The 21,968-nt window shown below is 44.5% G+C and overlaps 1 pseudogene; it reads left to right on the top strand.

Annotated features, from left to right (window-relative positions):
* LOC135511415 (uncharacterized) overlaps window positions 1-21,968 on the top strand; it is a 112,009-nt pseudogene that overhangs the window by 18,822 nt on the left and 71,219 nt on the right.

Below are 21,968 nucleotides of genomic sequence, written 5' to 3'. Positions count from 1 at the left end.
ACCTGTTGGGCAGTGAAATTATCGGAGTAGCCTAACCGACATTAGTGAAAAACGTACAGGAGGGAAAGTGGCCTGTTTTTATTTTATTTTGTAAATTTCTTTTGTGTCTTGCCCATGTTCTTGCCCATTGGACAATGGGCCATTCTAAGTCTAAACTAATTTTACATATTAGTAAAGACCAGATTAAATTGAGAATCGTCTGAAGTGTAAAAATATGATACGAGAGAACAGCATGTGCAGAAAACAGCAAGGAGCACAAGTTTTTCTCAAATCATCAATAGTCGCATCATGGCTCGGGAGAGACGAAGGTCGAAAGTGGCTTTCCAGAACCATGTGTCCTCCGAAACCCCTTCTTAACACAGCGCATCCAACCCGGAAGCCAGCCGCACCAATGTGTTGGAGGAAACACCATGCACCTGGCGACCTGGTTAGCGCACACTGCGCCCGGCCCGCCACAGGAGTCGCTAGTGCGCGATGAGACAAGGACATCCCTACCGACCAAACCCTCCCTAACCCAGACGACGCTGGGCCAATTGTGCGTCGTCCCACGGACCTCCCGGTCCCGGCTGGCTGCGACAGGGGCTGGAACCCAGAGTCTGGTGGCACAGCTAGCACTGCAATGCAGTGCCCGAGACCACTGCGCCACCCGGGAGGCCTATGTTTTCATTTCTAAGACATTCGAAGGCTTGTATCATTCACAACTAAAGTTGCCAAATAACTCAATCTAGCGTAGCCACTTCATATTCGCACACTCGCTCCAGAATGGGAAAAATGTCCTATTTCAATCAGCTAAATTAAATTATATTATTATTACTATAAAGTTATATGATATAATGGCATGGAATTTATGAGGATTTGCTATCTGCTAAATGAACACGCCTACCACATGGTGCATAGCCAGATAACATACACTAGGCCAACTAATATTCTGTTCTTCTGAAATACATTTTCTCCATATCATAATGTTTCTTTAGACCTGACTAAAATAATAGATTTATTGTGATGGTATATATTAAATTGATTTATTGGACTTTATTAAATGTAGATGTTCCAAAGGCGTGTATCAGCGGCTTGTGTGCGTGGAGGTCTGGAGATGCTAAATGTGTTTGTTTTATTAACAGTCAATTACAGTGAGACCGGCAGTCTTTTGCATGACATTAGCCGGCTGACAACATTTCATGACCGCCACAGCTCTAGTCATATCGCTCCAGTTCACATTGACTGTCTTCAATATTCCAAGAATCTTCGCATCTGTCGTAAACTGATCAGGGAAACCCCCATTATGTTACAGACAGTAACTTGTGGCATGGCCGACCAATCAGGACTCATCTCTCAGCATGCAGCGCCTCCATAATCTCAGCCAATTAAGGCTAGCCAGAAAGAATCAATTGTTTCTCTGTGAGATTTTACAGATCACCTACTATCAATCAAATGTATTTATAAAGCCCTTCTTACACCAGTTGATGTCACAAAGTGCTGTACAGAAACCCAGCCTAAAACCCCAAACCGCAAGCAATGCCGGTGTAGAAGAAACCTAGAGAGGAACCAGGCTATGAGGGGTGGCCAGTTATTAAGGCACATGAAAGTTCATATGTTCAAGAAGGCATTTCTGCAAAAGAGAAGAGGAAAAAAAGTGTTTCAAATGTCTACCCTGGGAATTAGGAATGTCCGTCTTACACCTCACTTGAGAGATCCAGAATCATATGTAAACACAACCTCACACTCACTGAATACATGCTTGAACGTAATACCAGTAAAACACACTCCCAGTTAATTGTACGCTGTTGTTAACATCCAGCTACACACATGCCAACCCACTCTGTCCCTCAGTGCTCCCAGCATGCATGTGGGCCTGGAGGTAGTGTTTAGGGATGGCATGTTTACTGTGTGTCTACTGTAGTAAAAAAAACCAACGTGAATATGTGTGTCACCACGCTGCAACTGTCTTCAATTAGCATCCGCCCTCGCTTAGCGGAAAGCTTTCCTTTTAGGCCGACCCACTGTTTAACGGCCACAATTGCCTTGGTTCCCAACTTGCCTCGCATTCTTTCCAAATCACTTCCATCACCACCGCTCTCTCCCTGAAGAGGTAAACACAAAAGAGTCCCTAGACCCCCCCCCCCCCCTCCACACCTTCCGCCTGTCCACATAGCAAACACACAGCCTGTTTGGTCTTTAGACACACCCTACCTTACCCTCAGGCCAGCAACTTGTCGTCGCTTCTTGAGCATCTAAACTGCATCTGGTCAATTTAAGCATATAAAAATGACTTCCATAATCAGCTGTTCTGGGTCTGCTCGTCATTTTTTTTGTTTTATTAGGATCCATTAGCCGGAGCCAGTGGCGACAGTCTTGTATGGGTCTGACACATAACGACAAAAACATTACAGACAAAAAGACTATACAATTTAAATAAATGTAAAACATGAACATGTAGTGTGTGTGTGTTTGCATCTCCGTTACAGAGGCATGTCAGTACATCAAAGGTCGTTGGTCAATTGGCGAGGACTGGCTTGTGGTAAATGGCTGGAACGAAATCAGTGAAATTGTATCAAATACGTCAAACACATGGTTTCCGTGTGTTTGATGCCATTCCATTTGCTCTGTTCCAGACATTATTATGAGCTGTCCTCCCCTCAGCAGCCACCACGGGAGAAGCCTACAAAGTAGGTCACGGGGAGAAGCCTTGTGCCGTGAGGTGTTGCTTTATTTGTTTTGTTTTTTAAACCAGGTTTGCTGTTCAGTTGTGCTATATGATGGCTCTGTATAATAATGTATGTTTCCTTGAATATGTTCTTTACCTGGGGACTGGTGGGATAATTGTGTGTGCCAGTGCTGTGTGTAAGTTTACTATGCAAACAATTTGGAATTATTGTTTCTTATAAAAACAAGAAGCAATCCAGTCATTCTTTCCTCAACTCTTAGCCAAGAGGCGACTACGTGATGCTGGCCTTCTAGGCATAGTTGTAAAGAAACGGCCATATCTCAGACTGGCCAATAAAAATAAAAGATTAAGATGGTAAAAAAACAGAACAGACACTGGACAGTGGAACTCTGCCTAGAAGGCCAGCATCCCGGAGACGCCTCCTCACTGTTGTCGTTGATACTGGTGTTTTGCGGGTACTATTTAATCAAGCTGCCAGTTGAGCACTTGAGGCATCTGTTTCTCAAACTGGACACTCTAATGTACTTGTCCTCTTGCTCATTTGTGCACCGGGGCCTCCCGCTCCTCTTTCCATTATTTTTAGAGCCAGCTTGCGCTGTTCTGTGAAGGGAGTAGTACAGTATATATAAAAATAAAATAAAAACGGTACCAGGAATCTTCAGACGAGTCTTGTGAGGCTTGTAGGCATCCTAGAGCAAAATGGAGATGAACATCGTGTGCATGAGTCTCATCTTACCGCAGAGGTTAGTTTGTTGGCCAAATCGTTTGGACGCTACATACGATTTTTGTGAGATGTCTGACAAACACCGCTCTAGCTCTGCCTCCTTTCACCGCAGAGGGTGATATCACCCTCTGCTGATTTTTTTAAAACATTTTTTATTATGTTAATACAGTGGGTGTAGAAAGTCATCACCCCCTTTCAAAATGTTCACCTTTTTGTTAATTTACAGCCTGAAATGAAAACACATAAAATGATACTTTTTACTGCTTTATTTACACACTGTAAACCCCAATATCCAAACTTTTTTTTCTTCCAAAAAACAAAACAGATCAATTGTAGTGTCATTTGATTAGTTCAGAATAAAAGCCGATGTTCATAGAGGACCTCACTGCTTAGTAGTGCAATTCAAAGCAAAGAATCCACTACAGGCGGAAAGGTACTTTCAAAAGATATGATACGAAGTTTTTGAAAGGCACAAGTCAGGGGATAGATATTAAAAGATTTCCAAGGCTTTGTCTATCCATTGGAGCGCAGTTAAGACCATTATTGAGAAGTGGAAGGCGTATGGCACCACCCAGACCCTGCATAGATCAGGCCGTCCCTCCAAACTGAATGACTGGGCAAGGAGGAGATTGATCAGAGACTTGTTGGGTTGTTGTCCTGTTTACAAAAAAAAATTGAAAAACCTCTTTTCTCTTTTTCATTATGGGGTATTGTGTGTAGATTGAGAATGAAAAAAAATCTATGTTAGAATAAGGCTGTAATTTAACAAAATGTGGGAAAAGTAAATGGGTCTGAATACTCTGAAGTATGCAGCAACAGCTCCCCCATAGGTATTCCTGTGTCTTCTGTCGATGTTATATCCTTGTATTGCTAATGCTGTATCATAAAAGGAATTTAAGTGAGTCTCAGAAATAGCTAATACACCGTGTGAATATTAGCAAGTCATTGATTTCATCAACATTTCTAAGGCTACATATATTAATATTTGCTGTTTTTAGCCCTGTCCTTAGCTTATCAGAAAATATGGAAAAGAACAAACAAAGTAAGAAAAAAATTGATAATTCTTCAGCATTCCAGTTGGTGTGTGGATGTGTGTGCTGTGGAGTTGAAGCTACGAGCCCACAGGCTCTCTCATCCCTTCCAGGCTTTTGGGAGGGAGGGTGGACAATGAACCTGTCATAGCGGATGTAAGCAATGTCCCCACGCACTCTGTCAGCTTTCATGGCTGGGATAAGTTCTTTCCTCTTCTGGCTCACAGCTTCAGGATAGTCCTCGTTGAAGAAGATGCACGTTCCTCTCAAGTTTTTGGCTCTATCTAGAACAGCTACCTCGTCCTTGAACTTCAGGAACTTGACCACTATTGACCTGGGCCTGTCACCTGGCCCGGTTGTGGGTTGTCTAGTCCTGTGTGTGCGCTCAACGTCAATTTTCGTGTTTTCCATCTTCAGTTTCTCAGTGATCATTTTCCTCACTTTGTCCTCAGACGCCGCCCAGGTCTCATGTGGAGATTCTGCAATTCCAACCACGACAATGTTGCCCTGCCTTGATTTTTCCTGTATACAATCCGATTTTCCCTTCATTGTTATCATGGGTTACTAATGTCCTATCATGACATACTAATGTCCTCTCTCAGTGCCTTACAGATTGTCGTCATCTTTGCTGTTTTCCTGTTTAAAGTCACCGAGCTGAACCTGGGAGAACAGCAAACTGTGCTTAAGGTCCTGGACCTCTGGTCAGATCATTATTTTATTAGTTGACTGCTTGTACAATTATTTTTGTTTGTTTAAAAGATCCTTCACCTGTGCTGGAGAGACACCACTGTCCTCAACAGTACTCCTACCGGCTTTAGTCTTTTGCTCATGGTAGCTCATTCTCTCGCCCACTTTCCCTTTCTCTTGCTCTCTCTCTCTCTCTCTCGTTCTCTCTTCCTCTTCTCTATGTGGTAATGTTTAAATGTCATTACGACGGGTTCAGTCCAGTTCTGTGTTTGTGGAGTGGTTCTGGTCTTTTCTGCACAGACCAACACTTTCTAACCTACCACAGAGATGGCACGCTCAGTCAATGCTACTACGCGTGTGAGTTTGTTTATTTATGACATCTTTCCAACACGCGTGCCGTCAACCTCCCGTGGCCTTTGCCAGCGCACTCCTTTGACCTGGCGACGTGGCAGATGTTTCTGCACCGTAGCAATGTTAATCATTAGTCACGGCGGCTGGCCGATGGTATTTAGTCCTTCATATTCACGGCACTGCCTGGGCTTCAGATGGTAGAAAGATACGGTAAACGGAGCCAGGAGATAAAGCATTTTTACCCTGGGGGGCATTCTGGGATATGTCTCCATCGTAAGAGGGGTTTTGTGTGTGTGTGTGATAGACCACTAGTGAGCTGGTGTGAATCCAAGGTCCTCCATGTTTTCACAGCTGTAGTGTTTGTTTGGCCTGGCCTGGAATAGATGGACAGTTTGGTCTACAGTGGAGACAGAGCCTTCAGTCTTGCGTCTGGACATTTGGAGAGGCCTAAATCTAAGCTAGACTAGAGAAATTAGCTTTAAGATAGGGGGCAGTGTCTTACTGCAGCTCAACTAGGTGCTGTGACTCCCTCTCTTTCTCACGCGTTCTCGCTCTCTCTCAGCTTTTTAGTATTGCTGATAGTATCTGTTAATGTGTGGTTCATGTTTCCCAAACACATTTATAAAAGGAACAGGGACTAAGGTGAGGGGGAAGCAGTGGTTCTCAACTGGTTTTGCCTCAGGACCCAAATTTTAACCAGGTTGTCTGTCGTGACCCAATTTTCACATCGCCAAAATGAAATCTGGACAACTATTTTTAATTCTATAGTAAGTGTAACACTTGTGTAAGTGTAACACTTATAAACATTCCCACCTTTTTTTCATTGTCAATAATTTTGCCCATATTCTTGATGAAGAATGTTAATAAGCTCACTGTTTTGAGCTCACAAAATAAACCACTTAATACTGTAGCTCTGCTAATAGCTCTATGTTGAAGAAATGTAGTTCAGAGATTAAAATTATTGAATCACTTTCTACCTGGTTTAGTCATATTAAATTCATACTGGGGTATTTTTCATCAAAACATTCATTTTTTTTCACACGCAACCACGCAACTGGTCGCGAGCCACCAGTTGAGGATCGTTTGTGTAAACTGTCAAACTCATGCGTCACTTCCTCTTAAAGGACAACTCCGCCACTTTTCAACTTCATATTCATTATCTCGAGCACCAAACCAGTGTCTACGTATGTGGAAATGGCACGTTTCTATCATCTGAGGTTATAAAGATAAGAAGGTTCTAAAAAATGCTTCTATGTAACGTCACAGGGTAGGATTAAAAGTACAAAAAAATGTGATTTTTCAGAACCTGCAACAAGTTTCTAGCCAGAGGGAGGCAATTGTTTTGCTCACCACATCACCGCATATCTCAATAGTGTTTGAAAATGTATTTTTAATGCTATATTTTTTTAGACAAAACATAAATACGTTAATTTCACATGGTTTGGTGCTCGAGATAATGAATATGAGGTGGAAAAGTGGGGGAGTTGTCCTTTTGAGTAGTACATACATACTCCATGAACTTTATACCCAACCCTGGGGTGACAAACTCAACAAGTTCATGCCCCATCAACCCATCTGACCCTATTGCCCCAACCTTTGGGCTTACCCACCTGCACCCTACTGTATTGCTGTGCATTACCAATTTAACCACTGCAGTACCAACCCGATGACTGTTTCATCGGACCCACTCAGTAACAACCCTGAGTCTAGAGTGCAGCCTGAGGACAGAGCTGACCTCACTGCAGTAAAACCCTAGTGAAAGTTACTCCGGGAGGGCAGTGACCAAACCGCTGAGCTGGGCTGTGGCATCTGGAAGGGGGGGGGGCAGTTATTTAAGGTGTAAGGCGTTTGTGTAATCGTTAAAGTTTCACTCGGGATCCTGGTTGGTGGGGGAACTTAATTTAGACTGGACACTTCCTGTTTGCAATGCTCCCATTTCCCAGAAAAGCGTCCGTGAGCGGAGACGCTGTTTCCCAAAGTCCTAATTACATAGGGCTGTGTCAGTGACCCAAATAGCAGCTTTTCCTCCTGAAAACTGGGTTGGCTGCCGGGCCTTGCGGCCTAGCGTTGTGACGGGTGTAAGAGCCTTAAGGAGGGAAAGCTGCTGCTGATGCTACTACTGCTACTGTTGTTGTTGTTGATCTGATGCCATTGACTGGAAGCCCAGGGGGATTATGTAACGGGCTAAGAAGAGAGCAGGGCAATCGAGGAAGTAAGACCAGGGAAAATGCTCAACATTGACCTTGTGAATGTGGCATGTACAATGTTGACCGCAGGACACCTTAAGTAAGGGTCACGAGTCAGGGACAGTGCAGACCAGGAAAAGTCCACAGGTGCTGTAGTGTAGAAGTCACAGACCATTAGCGCATTCAATCCAGAGAAAGAGCTGAATAAATACTATTCATTAAATTAAACTAGGATGGTAAAATATGTGTCAAACTTAACATATTACAGTTGAGATGTGACATTTTTAAATGTATTACTTGAAAAAAAAAAAATATTTCAAATCATGTTGACCTGGGGTGATGGGTGGCGGTAGGTTGTTGGTGAGTGTTTATTTTGTAGTGTGTGTCTGCTCTATAAACATGTGACAAGGAGAGCAGACTGGAGTCCTTATTCAGGGCAGTGCTGAAAGATGCCTTTCCAAATCTCCGCCTTTTAGAGGGGAAAAGTCCAACCAGGTTGTGTGATGAAACTCAAGAGGGTATGTGGAACTAGAAGTATTCTCATTCCCACAGAGCTATGCCCATCCCTCCGTCCCTCCCTGTGCCCCCTGTGCCACCCCAGCCTGGCACGGAGCCTGGGCCCCGCCTGTGGTAGTGATGCCACAGTGTAATGACAGGGCACAAAGGCCTCAGCCAGCCCCACCCTGCTCGACCTCACCTGGAACACCCCCACATGTTGACGAACTACAGAAACACACGTGGGCTGTGTTGATGTTCTAGAAGTTAATTACATCACCACATGCTATCATACATAGTAACTAATTACTGACAATGAACCCAATTTAATGATATTGAAATCTGTCAATCATTACTATAACTTTTACATGCTTGTTTACCTACCCACTTGTAACTCATCCAGAGGAATTTGACCGTGTTATATTCCCATACCCCCACCCCCTCTCTTTCTGTCTACCTCTGTTTCTGTACCCCTCTCACCCATCTCAGTTGAGAGGGGTACAGCAGCTCCTCCAGTCTTGTCACCGAGGGGCCTTTAAGCTGGCCTACGTGGGCTTTGTACAGCTCACCTGTGTGTGTGTGTGTGTGTGTGTGTGTGTGTGTGCTCTATCCACATCAGTACCAAAGCGGCACACTTGGGAGGCGCAGGCTGCAGCTGGGGAGAAATGTGCTGCTCTGTTTTACAAGGGGCAGTGGACCAAGCTGGCCAGATCAAGCAATCCACTGTGGAGGATGGGCGAAGGGCAAGGCGCGCACACACCCACACTGCCATCTCCCACAGCCCAGTGGAACATACCACCCCAGAAACATAACTGAGCTTCAAAAGGCGGGCAGTTAAGCACCCCACAATCAACACCCCATAACCCAGCTCCGTGCATACCATCAGGACTGCTGTTTCCACCCCAACGCTCTCCCTCCAAACACAGGCCCAACACACACACACACACACACTTGCACACGTATACACTCCCTAGTTCCGACACCAACCCACAAGAACATTCCCCTCATCAAATCACTCAGGCATTTCAATTATTTCTCTATTCAGCATATGTACGCATATGCTTCTCCAAAGCTTTTCAGGTTCAGTGCCTCGCTCTATGGCACAAAATCAGTTTCCTTGACCTGTTATTGCTCGGCCCCTTTATTCTCCACTTCCTATCTGAATGACATGCCCAAAGTAAACTGCCTGTAGCTCAGGCCCTGAAGCCAGGATATGTATATAATTTGTACCATTGGAAAGAAAACACTTTGAATTTTGTAGAAATGTTAAAATAATGTAAGAGAATGTAACACAACAGATATGGTAGGCGAAAATTTGATTAACAAGAGTTTAAGCTTTCAGCCGATATAAGACACTTACAGTTGAAGTTTACATACACCTTAGCCAAATACATTTAAACTCAGTTTTTCACAGTTGCTGACATTTAATCCTAGTAAACATTCCCTGTAGGATCACCACTTTATTTTAAGAATGTGAAATGTCAGAATAATAGTTGAGTAATTTTTATTTCAGCTTTTATTTCTTTCATCACATTCCCAGTGGGTCAGAAGTTTACATGCACTCAATTAGTATTTGGTAGAATTGCCTTTAAATTGTTTAACTTGGGTGAAACGTTTTGGGTAGCCTTCCACAAGCTTCCCACAATAAGTTGGGTGAATTTTGGCCCATTCCTCCTGACAGAGCTGGTGTAACTGAGTCAGGTTTGTAGGCCTCCTTGCCCGCACACGCTTTTTCAGTTCTGCAGTTTTTTTTATAGGATTGAGGTCAGGGGTTTGTGATGGCCACTCCATTACCTTGACTTTGTTGTCCTTAAGCCATTTTGCCACAACTTTGGAAGTATGCATGGGTCATTGTCCATTTGGAAGACCCATTTGCGACCAAGCTTTAACTTCCTGACTGATGTCTTGAGATGTTTCTTCAATATATAATTTTCCTACCTCATGGTGCCATCCATTTTGTGGTGCACAAGTCCCTCCTACAGCAAAGCACCCCCACAACATGATGCTGCCAAACCTGTGCTTCACGGTTGGGATAGTGTTCTTCGGCTTGCAAGCCTCCCCCTTTTTCCTCCAAACATAACAATGGTCATAATGGCCACACAGTTCTATTTTTGTTTCATCAGACCAGAGGACATTTTTCCAAAAAAGTACGATCTTCATCCCCATGTGCAGTTGCAAACTGTAGTCTGGCTTTTTTTATGGCAGTTTTGGAGCAGTGGCTTCTTCCTTGCTGAGCGGCCTTTCAGGTTTTGTCGATATAGTGCGTGCTTCACTGTGGATATAGATACTTTTGTACCTGTTTCTTCCAGCATCTTCACAAGGTCCTTTGCTGTTGTTCTGGTATTGATTTGCACTTTTGGCACCAAAGGACGTTCATCTCTAGGAGACAGAACGCGTCTCCTTCCTGAGCGGTATGACGGCTGTGTGGTCCCATGGTGTTTATACTTGCATGCTATTGTTTGTACAGATTTACATGGTAAATGTTCTGAGGTCTTGGCTGATTTCTTTTGATTTCCCCATGATGTCAAGCAAAGAGGCAGTGAGTTTGAAGGTAGGCCTTGAAATACATCCACAGGTACACCTCGAATTGATTCAAATGATGTCAATTAGCCTATCCGAAGCTTCTAAAGCCATGACATCATTTTCTGGAGATTTCCAAGCTATTTCAAGGCACTGTCAACTTAGTAAATGTACAAAGTAGATGTCCTAACCGACTTGCCAAACTATAGTTTGTTAACCCGAAATTTGTGGAGTTGAAAAAAAGTTTTAATGACTGCAACTTGAGTGTATGTAAACTTCCGACTTCAACTGTATTTGTACCTAAATGTTTAAAATCCATAATATTTATGATTATTTATTTGAATATCCCCCTCCATTTCCCCCCCGAAGTTGTTCCGCTAGTGGGACGCCTAGCCCTAAGAATTTTTAATTAACAGACATGAGAACTGTTTTGCGAGCAGTTTAAGGTTGTCGTACTGCTAAATTTGTCTGGACACTTAATACTCTTGTGTCAGAGAGAGGAATTACACGACTACTGTTGAGGATTTAAACTCTGTCAACAACAACAATGTAGTCAGTGTTCATTTTTTTTGTGAGTAGACGTGTTTGTGTGGGTGTATTTTCCAGCTTACTGGAACATACAGGTAACTACCAAAATAAAGGAAACCCCAACAAAGTGTTTTAATAGGGCTTTGGGCCACCTCGAGCCATAACAGCTTCAATGCAGCTTAGCATAGATTCAAGTGTCTGGAACTCTATTGGAGGGATGAGAAATCATTCTTCCATGAGAATTTTCTTAATTTTATGTTTTGTTGATGGTGGTGGAAAACGCTGTCTCAGGCGCCACTCCAGATTCTCTCATAAGTGTTCAATTGGGTTGAGATCCGGTGACTGAGACTGCCATGGCATTTAACATCATTTTCATACTCATCAAACCATTCAGTGACCATTCGTGCTCTGTGGATGGGGACATTGTCATCCTATGAGGGCACAACCACGGTAATCAAAATAATGGCCTGCTTAGCATTTTTATACCTGACCCGAAGCATGATGGGATGTTAATTTCTTAATTAACTCAGGAACCACACTTGTGTGGAATCACCTGCTTTCAATATATTTTGTATCCCCCATTTACTCAAATGTTTCCATTATTTTGGCAGTTACATGTATATTTACAACATATTATTTGTGTGTGTATTCATAAATGTCTTTGATGTCACTACTCACTGTTCAGCCGTGGCTAGTCAGGAGCCTCTCATGAGTGTGACCTCTGACCCCTATGTGTGTGTGTTTTAGGAGCGGAAGCCGGACCCTGCAGCAGCTGCCTGCTCGCTGGCTCACGGAGGTCCTACAGGAGGTCAAGTCCAGCGACCGCTCCTCCAAACTGTGTGCCACGCACCGCAGGCATCCTATTCTTCAGCCAGGTGTGTCTGTGTGTGTTTATGTTTGGAGAGGAAGTTCTCGGCATGCCTTTAGTACAGTCATGCTGGAAGAACAGAATGTGTCGCCAGCCTTCTCTCTCTAGTAAATACTATATTAGAGAGATGGGAGGGAAACAAAGCAAATGTGTAAAGCAAATAGTCTGGGTAGCCATTTGATTAGATGTTTAGGGGTCTTATGGCTTGGGGGTAGAAGCTGTTTAGAAGCTTCTTGGACCTAGACTTGGTGCTCTGGTACCACTTGCCATGCGGTAGCATAGAGAACAGTATATAACTAGGGTGGCTGGATTCTTTGACAATTTTTAGGGCCTTCCTCTGACACCGCCTGGTATATAGGTCCTGGATGGCAGGAAGCTTGGCCCCAGGAATGTACTGGGCTGTTCGCACTACCCTCTGTAGTACCTTGCGATTGGATTCTGAGCCAGTTGCCATACCAGGCAGTGACGCAACCAGTCAGGATGCTCTTGATGGTGCAGCTGTAGATCCTTTTGAGGATCTGAGGACCCATGCAAAATAGGTTTTGTCATGCCCTCTTCACGACTGTCTTGGTGTGCTTGGACCATGTTAGTTTGTTGGTGATGTGGACCCCAAGAAACTTGAAGCTCTCAACCTGCTCCACTGCAGCCATGTCGATAAGAATGGGGGTGTGCTCGGTCCTCTTTTTCCTGTATTCAACAATAATCTCCTTTGTCTTGATCACGTTGAGGGAGATGTTGTTGTCCTGGCACCAGGTCTCTGACCTCCTCCCTATAGGCTGTCTTGTCGGTGATCAGGCCTACCACTGTTGTGTCATCGGCAAACTTAATGATGGTGTTGGAGTCATGCCTGGTCGTGCAGTCATTGGTGAACAGGGCATACAGGAGTGGACTGAGCATGCTCCCCTGTGTTGAGGATCAGTGTGGCGGATGTGTTGTTACCTACTCTTACCACCTGGGGGCGGCCTGTCAGGAAATCCAGGATCCAGTTGCAGAGGGAGGTGTTTAGTCCAAGGGTCCTTAGCTTATTGATGAGCTTTGTGGGCACTATGGTGTTGAATGCTGAGCTGTAGTCAATGAATAGCATTTTCACATAGGTGTTCCTTTTGTCCAGGTGGGAAAGGGATGTGTGGAGTGCAATAAAGATGGCATCATCTGTGGATCTGTTGGGGTGGTATGCAAATTGGAGTGGGTCTAGGGTTTCTGGGATAATGGTGTTGATGTGAGCCATGACCAGCCTTTCAAAGCACTTCATGGCTACAGATGTGAGTGCTATGGGTCAGTAGTCATTTTGGCAGGTTGCCTTAGTGTTCTTGGGCACAGGCACTATGGTGGTCTGCTTAAAACATGTTGGTATTACAGGCTCGGACAGGGAGAGGTTGAAAATGTGAGTGAAGACACTTGCCAGTTGGTCAGCGCATGCTCGCAGTACACGTCCTGGTAATCCGTCTGGCCCTGTGGCCTTGTGAATATTGACCTGTTTTTAAGTCTTACTCATATCGGCTGCGGAGAGCATGATCACACAGTCTTCTGGAACAGCTGGTGCTCTCATGCATGTTTCAGTGTTATTTGCCTCTAATTGAGCATAGAAGAAGTTTAGTTCATCTGGTAGGCTCGTGTCACTGGGCAGTTCTCTGCTGTGCTTCCCTTTGTAGTCTGTAATGGTTTGTAAGCCCTGCCACATCCTGCGAGCATCAGAGCCGGTGTAGTACAATTCAATCTGTATCCTGTATTGAGTCCTGTATTGACGCTTTGCCTGTTTGATGGTTTGTCGGAGGGTATAGCAGGATTTCTTATAAGCTTTGATTGTAAGCTGGAATCAGAAGGATAGAATTATGGTCAGATTTGCCAAATGGAGGGCGATGGAGAGCTTTGTATGCGTCTCTGTGTGTGGAGTAAAGGTGGTCCAGTTTTTTTCCCCTCTGGTTGCACATTTAACATGCTGATAGAAATTTGGTTAAACAGATTACAGTTAGCCTGCATTAAAGTCCCCGGCTACGAGGAGCGCTGCCTCTGGGTGAGCATTTTTTTGTTTGCTTATGGCGGAATACAGCTCATTTGATGCAGTCTTAGTGCCAGCCTCTGACTGTGGTGGTATGTAAACAGCTACGAAAAATACAGATAATTCTCTAGGTAGATAGTGTGGTCTACAGTTTATCATGAGATACTCTACCTCAGGCGAGCAGTAGCTCGAGACTTCCTTAGATATCGTGCACCAGCTGTTATTTACAAAAAATACATAGTTCGCCGCCCCTTGTCTTACCAGACACCGCTGTTCTATCCTGCCGGTGCAGCGTATAACCAGCCAGCTGTATGTTGATAGTGTCTTCGTTCAGCCACGACTCCGTGAAGCATAAGATATTACAGTTTTGAATGTCCCGTTGGTAGTTTAGTCTTCCATGTAGGTCATCAATTTTATTCACCAAAGATGTCACGTTAGCTAGCAGAATGGAAGGAAGTGGGGGTTTATTTGATCGCCTACGAATTCTCAGAAGGCAGCCCACCCTCTGGCCCGTTCTCCGCCTCCTCTTCACGCAAATCACTGTTACCTGGGCCCGTTCCCGAGAAAGCTGTATATTATTCGCATCGGACTCATTAAATGAAAAAAAGGATTCTGCCATTCTGTGGTGAGTAATCGCAGTCCTGATGTCCAGAAGTTATTTTCGGTCATAAGAGACGGTAACGGCAACATTATGTACAATATAAGTTAAAAAGTTACTAACAAAGCAAATAAACTAATAAAAAAACACAATCGGTTGGGGAAACGTAAAACGTCAGCCTTCTTCTTCAGCGCAATTTAAACATAGGAAAGAGCTGGCTGGTGTGCTGCTGGTCTCCTACTGGCCTGGCTCTGAACTGGGATAGACGTCACAGGAACCAGCCTGGACCCCCTCGCCTACCCTCCAGCCCCCAGGCCAGACACACAGCGGTCTCTCATCAGCACCCACAGCCAGCCAGCACACCGGCCAGCTGGCGCACGCTGCTGAAGTCACCACGGCAGAAGTGTTTGTACAATGGCTTGTGTTACGTAATGACAATGTAGTGGCAGTTGTCCAATAGTAATCTTTCCCGTTGTGTCTATGTCCTTACTGTTTATGTATTATTTTATAATGGTGTGTTTACGCAGGCACCCCAATTCTGATCCTTTGCCCAATTATGGGCAAAAGAGCTGATCTGATTGGTCAAAAAAACAATTAATGGTTAAAAAAGATCCGAATTGGTCTGCCTGTGTAAACACGGCCTAAGTGACATATTTTCCTTGTCTCTTCTCCCTCTTCTGCACTAATGGCATCTTAGTAGAGAATAAGGGGAGAGCGACTATCTGCCTCAGTGATGCCACTGAAGTTCAAGGCTGACCATGGTACTGCAGGCATTGTTGGCAAAAGAAACAGAATCGCCCATTTATAGTGAATGGAAAAATTGAAATCTTCTAATTCACCAGACATATGTCCTTGAACAGATTATTTTAAAATAGCACACATAAGAAGTTATAAGGATAATTAAGTTGCTAATGTCAGCCGGCAGTACCCCGGTCGGCCTTAAATTTTAGTTACTCAGTGAGAGGGGGCAGCACTGAGCTTGCCAACAATGTCACTTCCTAAGGTAGCTCAAACTGCGTATGTTATGTCTCCATGAGACGCCATCTTTGCGTATTTGGCTTGAATGCGCTATTGAGTCTTAATAAAGGGTGTTAAATTATCGATGGCTTTGTCTATCTATATATATATATTGCCACGCTCAAGGTCCTAAACGATATCATAACCGCCATCGATAAGAGACAATACTGTGCAGCTGTATTCTTCGACTTGGCCAAGGCTTTCGACTCTGTAAATCACCACATTCTTATTGGCAGATTCAACAGCCTTGGTTTCTCAAATGACTGCCTCGCCTGTTCACCAACTACTTCTTCAGTGTGTCAAAACGGAGGGCCTGTTGTCCGGACCTCTGGCAGTCTCTATGGGGGTGCCACAGGGTTCAATTCTCGGGCCGACGCTTTTCTCTGTATACATCAATGATGTTGCTCTTGCTGCTGGTGAGTCTCTGATTCACCTCTACGCAGACGACAACCTTTCTGTATACTTCTGGTCCTTCTTTGGATATTGTGTTAACTGAACTCCAGACGAGCTTCAATGCCATTACAACACTCCTTCCGTGGCCTCCAACTGCTCTTAAATGCAAGTAAAACTAAATGCATGCTCTTCACCCGATCGCTGCCCACACCTGCCCGCCCATTCAGCATCACTACTCTGGAAGGTTCTGACCTAGAATATGTGGACAACTACAAATACCTAGGTGTCTGGTTAGACTGTAAACCCTCCTTTGACTCACATTAAGCATCTCCAATCCAAAATGAAATCTAGAATCGGCTTCCTATTACGCAACAAAGCATCCTTCACTCATGCTGCCAAATATACCCTCGTAAAACTGACCATCCTAACGATCCTTGACTTCGGCGATGTCATTTACAAAATAGCCCCCAGCAGTCTACTCAGCAAATTGGATGCAGTCTATCACAATGCCATCCGTTTTGTCACCAAAGCCCCATATCCTACCCACCACTGCGACCTGTATGCTCTCGTTGGTTGGCCCTCGCTTCATATTAGTTTCCAAACCCACTGGCTCCAGGTCATCTACAAGTCTTTGCTAGGTAAAGCCCCTCCTTATCTCAGCTCACTGGTCACCATAGCAGCACCCACCCGTAGCACGCGCTGCTGCAGGTATATCTTACTGGTCACCCCCAAAGCCAATTCCTCTTGTGGCCGCCTTTCCTTCCAGTTCTCTGCTGCCAATGACTGGAACGAACTGAAAAAAATCACTGAAGCTGGAGACTCGTATCTTCCTCACTAACTTTAAGCACCAGCTGTCAGAGCAGCTCACAGATTATTATTTCGCCACTATGGCCTATTTAATGCCTTTACCTCCCTTAACCTACCTCATTTTCACACACGGTATATAGACTTTTTCTACTGTATTATTGACTGTATGTTTGTTTATTCCATGTGTAACTCTGTTGTTTGTGTCACACTGCTTTGCTTTATCCTGGCCAGGTCGCAGTTGTAAATGAGAACTTGTTCTCAACTGGCCTACCTGGTTAAATAAATATGTACAGTGCCTTGCGAAAGTATTTGGCCCCCTTGAACTTTGCGACCTTTTGCCACATTTCAGGCTTCAAACATAAATATATAAAAATGTATTTTTTTGTGAAGAATCAACAACAAGTGGGACACAATCATGAAGTGGAACGACATTTATTGGATATTTCAAACTTTTTTAACAAATCAAAAACTGAAAAATTGGGCGTGCAAAATTATTCAGCCCCCTTAAGTTAATACTTTGTAGCGCCACCTATTGCTGCGATTACAGCTGTAAGTGGCTTGGGGTATGTCTCTATCAGTTTTGCACATCGAGAGACTGAAATTTTTTCCCATTCCTCCTTGCAAAACAGCTTGAGCTCAGTGAGGTTGGATGGAGAGCATTTGTGAACAGCAGTTTTCAGTTCTTTCCACAGATTCTCGATTGGATTCAGGTCTGGACTTTGACTTGGCCATTCTAACACCTGGATATGTTTATTTTTGAACCATTCCATTGTAGATTTTGCTTTATGTTTTGGATCATTGTCTTGTTGGAAGACAAATCTCCGTCCCAGTCTCAGGTCTTTTGCAGACTCCATCAGGTTTTCTTCCAGAATGGTCCTGTATTTGGCTCCATCCATCTTCCCATCAATTTTAACCATCTTCCCTGTCCCTGCTGAAGAAAAGCAGGCCCAAACCATGATGCTGCCACCACCATGTTTGACAGTGGGTATGGTGTGTTCAGGGTGATGATCTGTGTTGCTTTACGCCAAACATAAAGTTTTGCATTGTTGCCAAAAAGTTCAATTTTGGTTTCATCTGACCAGAGCACCTTCTTCCACATGTTTGGTGTGTCTCCCAGGTGGCTTGTGGCAAACTTTAAACAACACTTTTTATGGATATCTTTAAGAAATGGCTTTCTTCTTGCCACTCTTCCATAAAGGCCAGATTTGTGCAATATACGACTGATTGTTGTCCTATGGACAGAGTCTCCCACCTCAGCTGTAGATCTCTGCAGTTCATCCAGAGTGATCATGGGCCTCTTGGCTGCATCTCTGATCAGTCTTCTCCTTGTATGAGCTGAAAGTTTAGAGGGACGGCCAGGTCTTGGTAGATTTGCAGTGGTCTGATACTCCTTCCATTTCAATATTATCGCTTGCACAGCGCTCCTTGGGATGTTTAAAGCTTGGGAAATCTTTTTGTATCCAAATCCGGCTTTAAACTTCTTCACAACAGTATCTCGGACCTGCCTGGTGTGTTCCTTGTTCTTCATGATGCTCTCTGCGCTTTTAACGGACCTCTGAGACTATCACAGTGCAGGTGCATTTATACGGAGACTTGATTACACACAGGTGGATTGTATTTATCATCATTAGTCATTTAGGTCAACATCGGATCATTCAGAGATCCTCACTGAACTTCTGGAGAGTTTGCTGCACTGAAAGTAAAGGGGCTGAATAATTTTGCACGCCCAATTTTTCAGTTTTTGATTTGTTAAAAAAGTTTGAAATATCCAATAAATGTCGTTCCACTTCATGATTGTGTCCCACTTGTTGTTGATTCTTCACAAAAAATACAGTTTTTTATATTTATGTTTGAAGCCTGAAATGTGGCAAAAGGTCGCAAAGTTCAAGGGGGCCGAATACTTTCGCAAGGCACTGTATATGTGTGTCATGGGTAGAAGTCAACCAGTGGGCTGCTATTCACCTATCCAGTTATAGATTAGTGCTGCAGATGAAGGAAAGGACACTTTTCGAGTCTAGACTGTTGACAAGCAGGCAGATGCAGCAGCTGCGTTCGGTCTGTACCCATTGTATCTGTCATGTCGCCTGTCCAGGCCCTGTTGTCACCAAAGTCATCCAGCTGTAGCTTGCTGAAGATAACCATGAGAGAGCCGACTGATTTGGCCGTGCCCTCTCCTGACAGAGCCGCCGACCAGACCACTGTCCCTTAGATACTCAACACTACTACTTAACACCTGAGGCGACACTTCCTGGAGGGATCACAAGTTCCAATGGGGGGTTGCAATTGAATTTAGCTTTACCTTGGCTTGTCGTATTGGGATGCTCTGTGGGTGACATTTTAACCCCTTTTGATCCTCTAGATCTAGCACTGGATCCTTACGGGAACCATAGGCTGTGTGTGCTCTATATGTCTCTTTCTATGATAGCACATGCAGTATAGTGATGTCCCTCTAGGTTCATGCTCTCAACATCCTGAGGTGCTCTTCACAGAGACACTCATCTGGGGGAGAACATCGTTCCCTTCGTCACGGAGGGAGTGCACGCAGCAGTCCTGGGTTTCACCTCCCCCGGTCTGGGCTGTGAGTCCTCATCCCTCCATCCTTCCTTCCATCACCCCCCCGGTCGTCGTCGTCCCTCTCTTTCTCTCCACTCGTCTGAATCTGTCTTGCAAGACGATAGACCTATGATAGTTGTGCAGTCTCTCTCTTCCTCCCTCCGCCATGCGCTCCTCCTCTTCGTCATCCCTCTCTCTCTCTCCCTTCATCTGAATCTATCCTGCAGGAGGATAGTCTTCTGAATGTAATCTCTCCTCCTCTCTCCGTCTCAGGTGAGTATCTCCTCTGCCCTACTCTTCAACATCGCCATCATGAGGATCTTTGGCATGAAGAAAGGGAAGGACAAACACTCCAAAAAGAACAGGTCTGGAGCCGTCCTCAGTCCCCTAGACAACATCTCTCACTGTTTCCTATAGTAGAGCACCAACATCCCACACCTGCTTGCTCAGCCCCTGTACTTCTCGATAGGGCCTACACTAGCATATGTTATTGCAAATCTCCCATTGGCCTTTATGCACGGTTTATACACAAAAGCCAAAGGTGTTTGTGAGTTATGATTTGACCTTTTGAACTCTACCAGGATGTTGTGCTCGGCCCGGTTGGTTTTGTCCTGTACCACCAGGGGGCAGTGAGGCCCCACCAGCCAAGCGCTTCCTCAGCCCCAAACAAAAGTTATCAGCTCTACTACTCTCTCTTTGCTTGAAGAGTATGGCAGGAACATACAGTCTAGTGCTACGATTCCCTAAAAGACTTGAGTATGCTCTCACACTTTGCCTTTAGAAGGGATGGATGCACTGCACTCTCAAACTCCGTCTGCTTTCTTTGTTTTCTAGTCATCCATAACCCCATTTTTCTCACCCTCTCCTCTCTCCTATACTTTTTCTCACTGTGATATCCAGGACTTGGCTATATAATTATTTTAACAGTTTGTTTTAAACAAGTCTAGTGAATATGAGCTGCATACCTGTCTACAAATAGGAGTATGCACGTACAGTCGCACACACTTACGCACTAGACAGACTCTTTCACTCTCACTCACTCACCCCCCCCCCACACACACCTCCACCAGTTGACAGCTGTTGTCGCACACTCCCTCCACTCCCCCAACCCGGCACCCCATTTGCCCTTCAATCACTGTTCCACCGACCCTCACCTCTGACCTGTGTGTCGGTGTTACTGTGAGGGGGTTAGACTTGTCCTGAACAGGACCCCCTGAAGCACTTGACTGGTTGGCGTTCACCCTATAGCCTTCACCCTACTCTGTCATCTCTCCCATCATTCCCCACTCCCCGCAAATGTGACCCTTGTCCATACCCACAATGCAGTGCTCTGATGGGGCGCTCGCTCGGCCCTGTCCTGGGTAGCTAATTTCGCACCTGCACAGGACAGCGTCGAGCAAGCGCCCCGTCAGAGCACTGCATTGTGGGTATGGACAGAGGTCACATCTGGAGTGAGTGGGGATTGATGGGAGAGATGATAGTAGGGCAAAGGGTGTAGGTTGACTGGAGAGAAGAGGGTAAAAGATTAGAAAAAGTTTGAGGGTAGAGAGACTTGCTGAGGCTTAGAAAAAAGTATTTGATTGTTATACAAAAAAATGAATCCTATGCTTATAGATGCTGTGTGTGCGATAATGTTACTTTGAGGTCTTAGCTGAACTGGCTTTTACCCAGATGAGTTGGTCTGAAGAGATTTTTCTTTCTCCTGATAATGTCCAATCCGAGGTCCTTTTGGCCCGTCCGACAGCAGTCTGTTTTAGTGTTTTCCTTTTAGTTTAATTTGCTTGTGTGGCAAGAAACCTTCTGATCCCTTTGGACCAGGTCAACTATCTTGTTAATGTTTTTGGCTATTTTTTTTTTTTGCCATTTGCTTTTTCTTGGTGTTTTAGTCTGTCCCATATTATTAGTGTGTGAGAGACGGAGAGAGACGTGTTTGTGTTTCCCCTGCTCGTGTGTTCTGCGTCTGGCTCGTGTTATTACTGTGATTATTTGGTTGTGTGTTCTGGCTAGAGTAAATGCGTTGTGACAGGCTGTCCACTCCAATGTCTGGCTGGATGCTGGTGTGTTTGGTCAGACCGCTGTGTGTGTGTGTTGGGTCGGCTCCCATGGCTCCAGTGGAGGTGAAGTGTATCGGATCCGTCGGGGCCGGCTGACCTCTGACCTGTGTGTTTTTTTGCGTGCGTGTGAAAGCTGTGTTTGTGTGTTAGAATTACTTGTATGAGGTTTGAATCTGACGTTACTAAATCTGTTTTATAGTATGGTTATTTCTTTGTTATTTCTTATTGCCGTTCTGCGTCTGGATGTTATTTGGATAACACTGCTCAAAGTTCATGAGAAAAACTTTTGCCCTACAAAACTCCGGCCAACAGCTATAGCTGGAGTTAAGCACCTTGTTCAAACCATGAAGCTGGGAGAGAACATGTGATGCTGGTGCAGGACATGCGGCCTACAAAGTTATAATTATAGGCTAGCGAAGTCGAGTTTTAATTTTAGAATATAATATGGCCTATTTTACATTTGTGTATTTAGTAGTCTGACTCATACAGTGC

Source organism: Oncorhynchus masou, chromosome 24 (assembly GCF_036934945.1).
Source record: "Oncorhynchus masou masou isolate Uvic2021 chromosome 24, UVic_Omas_1.1, whole genome shotgun sequence".
NCBI lineage: Eukaryota > Metazoa > Chordata > Actinopteri > Salmoniformes > Salmonidae > Oncorhynchus > Oncorhynchus masou.
The sequence above is the reverse complement of the archived record's forward strand: the minus strand, read 5'-3'. Positions and strand labels throughout refer to the sequence as shown.